A 4,356-nucleotide genomic window follows, 5' to 3' on the forward strand; every position below is an offset into this window, starting at 1 on the left:
GGCTCAGGCAGTTAAGCATCTGCATTCTCCTTGGGTCATGATCTCAGAGTCCTGGGATCTCTCTCTGCAACGAGTTCTCCACTCATCAGGGAGCCTACTTCTCCCTCTCCCTCTTCTCCTCCCCGCTGTTTGTCTCAAATAGATAAATAAAATCTTAAAAGGAATAATAAATAAAAAAATAAAAAATTCTTTTAGACACTGTAAAACTATTGAATTATAATAACACTGACCAGTATGCTTAGAGCACTTTATAAATTCCCAAACACTGTTACGTATTACCTCACTGTGTTGTAGGAATTGGGATTTGAATCTGCCTCCATCTTGATTCCACACTGACTTCTCCAATGTGCTTGTTGGGCCTCTCTCACCAGTGACTAGAGGATATAAAATGGCCACATTAATCTGAAAGAAGAGTTTCAGCTACGGGTGAGAAGGGAGTATTTGTCTACAAAAATGCCAGGGGGCCTTATTGAGATGTCTTTAAGTAACTGTAGGTTGGCAGCTATTTTTCCTGCAAGTTGAATTTTCTTGGAATTGTAACCACCACATGATAGAGTAGGCAGCTTTGTTACCTGCTCTGCCCTTCACTATTTTGGTACTCTGTCTTTAAAATGATACAGAGTATTGGTCAATTCCTAATGTGAGTAATGAACTTCTCTGGGGACAAAAGGTCCTGGTTAATGTAGCTGGCAAATAACTAAGCTAGTACTGGAGTGATAGATCAAATGACCCTGTCCAGATCAGGCACATGGGAATATGCTATTAAGTTTTTTCTTTTTAAATAGCTTTATTGAAGTGTAATTTATGTACCATATAATCCAGCAGTTGTAAGAATACAACTCATTGATTTCTAATAAATTTATAGTTTTGCAGCCATCACCACGTTCTAGATGTGGTTTTTTTTGTTTTGTTTTGTTTTTGATTTCTTTTAACTAATCTCTATGCCCAACACGGGACTCAAACTCATGATCCCAAGATTAAGAGTCGCATGTGCTACCCAATGAGCCAGCCAGGTGTCCCCACATTCTAGGTTTTTAATATTTCTATCACTCCAAAAAATTTCCTCATGACCATTTCCAATTAGTCCCTGTGCCCAGTCACAGCTGTAGGCAACCATTGGTCAGCTTTCTGTCTGTATCAATTGGCCTCTTCTAGATGTTCCATATAAATGGAATTATACAATATGTAGTCTTTTTACACCTGACTTCTTCCATTTAGCAAGTTTTTTTTGAGGCTCTTCCATGTTGTAGCAAGCACCAATACTTCATTTCCTTTTATTGTTAACTAACATTCCACTGTATACACATACATCATATTGCTTATCTATCCACCAGTTTTTTGGACATTTAGGTTGTTTCCAATTTCTGGTTATTATGAATAATGCTGCTATGAACATTTGCCCACCTCTTTGTGCAGACATATGCTTTCATTTCTCTTGCGTAGATTCCTAGAAGTAGAATTCCTATGAGGTATGGAAAGATGGTTTTTAAGAAACTGCCAAGCTGCTTCTAGAATAGATGTAACAATTTTCGGTTTCCACCAGCAATGCAGGAAGCTTCCAGTTGCTCTATACACATCCTTCCCAACAGTTGGCCCTTTATAATAACAGGGCCTTTCTGAGGGGTGTGTAGTGGTATCTCACTGTGTTTTTAATTTGCATTTCTCTAATAAGCAATGATTATAAGCATATACTTATATGCTTATTTGCCATTCAAATTTCTTCTTTGGTGAAATGTCTACCAAATCTTTTACTTGTTCTATAATTGAGTTGTCTTCTTCTTATTAAATGGTCATAATTCTTTATATATTCTGAATAAAGTTCTTTATTAGATATATGGTTTGCAAATATTTTCTCCTAGTCTCTAGCTTGTCTTTTCATTGTCTTAGTGATATAGTCTTTAAAAAAATTTTTTATTAATTTCTTTTCAGTGTACCAGAATTCATTGTTTAGTACCACACCTAGTGTTCCATGTAATAGGTGCCCTTCTTAATACCCACCACCAGGCTCACCCAACCTCCCACCCACCGCCCCTCCCAAACTCTCAGATTGTTTTTCAGAGTCCATAGTCTTTCATGGTTCATCTCCCCCTTTTTAAATGATGTCTTCTGAAGTACAAAAGTTTTCCAAATTGATAAAGTCCCACTTATCAGTTTTTCCTTTTAAGAATCGCGCTTTTAAATTTTTATTTATTTTTGTTTTAAAAAATATTTTATTTATTTATTTGACAGAGAGAGAGATCGCAAGTAGGCAGAGGCAGGCAGAGAGAGAAGGGGAAGCAGACTCCCTCCCTGCTGAGCAGAGAGCTCCATGCAGGGCTCAATCCCAGGACCCTGAGATCATGACCTGAGCTGAAGGCAGAGGCCTAACCCTCTGAGCACCCAGGTGCCCCTAGGATCATGCTTTTTTAATAGCAGATAAGAATTCTCCAGCCAACCCAAGATCACAAAGATTTTCTATATCTTATTCTAGAAGTTTCATTGTTTCATTTTTGTACTTAAGTCTACAATCCATTTTTGTGGGAGAAGATTTTAAATTCACTATTTTGCATGTATACATTTTTTAAAAAGTTTTACAACACTTACCTAAGGAACAGAGAAGCAAGCCTATCTGTTTAGAGTTAAGCAGGATCTGGTATCTCGTCCATGTATTCTGGTGGTCGAGCCTAAAAGAATCCCAAAATTTAAGTCCTAGAAGATGAGCATGTCTTTGGTGGCAGAAGCGGTTTCTTTGTGTAAAAGACATAAGCGCCGAGGAGGAGAGGACAGCCAGAATTTGCTGCAAGCATATCGTTTTCCAGGCCAGCAGCTCAGAATGTGAGAGATGTGTGGCAAGTAGAACTGTCTATCTGCTTTCAGCCTAAAAATGAAAAGTGACTCTTTAAATCTACCGCCAATATGCCCTAGGTATCACCTAGTCTATCTGCTTGGTCAAGAAGAATCAACCAACTATAAATGTCATTTCTTCTCCCAAGGCTGTGTCCATGTGATCACATGGGTATTGTGGTGGGGAGGAACAGGAGGACGGGGAGATAAACTGGGATAAACTATACTTAAGAGACAAAGTCGTTTTCATTCATCAGGGGAATGGAGGATGTTGTGTCAGAGCGAGTGGAAAATAGACAATTTCTAGAGCATAGAAACCTTCCAAAATACTCCCCCTTCTCCAGACTTCAGCCACTTTAAACCGTGCTCCAGCTACTGGATTCCCAGCCTCTCCCAAACTAGAGTTTTCGTATCCTTCCCGATTACAACAGGAACATTCATAAACAATCACTGCAGTGCTAATAAATAACACTTTTGTAGAAGACAAACAAAGAGTGGTGATGATGAGAACAGCAGAGGAAAGGTCATGGACTTGGAGGCTGGCTCCGTGCAGATGTGGCAGGAATAGAAGGATTTGCGCATCCAGGCTGAACTGGGGATGCGGGGCTTCTCTGTGCTTCTCAGAGGGCAGAGCCAAAGTCAGCGTGGGACTAGGAACGGGCCCCGTCAATTAAAGTGTTAAAATTAATTTCAGTTACAAAAGAATTCCTTAAACTATAACCCATTGAAAAACCGTTTTTGCCAATGTCCTTTCTACCACCTTCATAATCTCCAGAGCCATCCCTTTTCTCTGCAGAGGTAATTGTTAAGTGTGTGTTTGGAGTTGCTTTTTGGTTTGTTTGTTTGTTTGTTTTGTTTTGTTTTTACATAGGCCATATGACTCATTCCACACCTTTCTTTTCATTCACTAATATTTATAGTATTAGATATTTATATTTACATTATATTATATCATAATTTTCTTAGAGGTCTTTCCACATCAGGACACAGAGGACACCCCATTCTTCTGCTCTAGAAGGGGTACCTTGAGAGGGTTAAGAATGCATCCCCTGTAGCTAGACTACATGGACCCAGATTTCATCTCTGTCCCTGCAAAAGCACCTTGAAAAAGTTATTAGCTTTTTTTGTGCTAAGATAGGTTCTATGTCATATTAAAAAGTTAATACATGAAAGCACTCAGAACAGATTCTTGTGCCTTGTAAGTTAGCCAAGAAATGTTATCAATGGTTCTTCACTCTAATGGCTATGTGCTATGTCTATACTATAGTAGTTTCCCTACTGATGTACATTTGGATTGTCAACAAGTTTTGCTATTATCAATAATGAATAAATACTTCAATGGCTGCCCCAAATATGCTTCTTCATGTATCCATGTGTTTCTGTAGGGTAGATACAAAAAGCACAATTCCACAGACATAGGGATTACACAGGTAAGACGTAGTAATGCCAAATTGACTTCCAGTTTCTATTTCTGTTCATGAATTAAAGTGCCTGTCTCTCCATACTCTTGTTGTCCCTTAGTGTATTATTCAT

The sequence above is a fragment of the Mustela nigripes genome, chromosome 2 (genome assembly GCF_022355385.1).
Source record: "Mustela nigripes isolate SB6536 chromosome 2, MUSNIG.SB6536, whole genome shotgun sequence".
NCBI lineage: Eukaryota > Metazoa > Chordata > Mammalia > Carnivora > Mustelidae > Mustela > Mustela nigripes.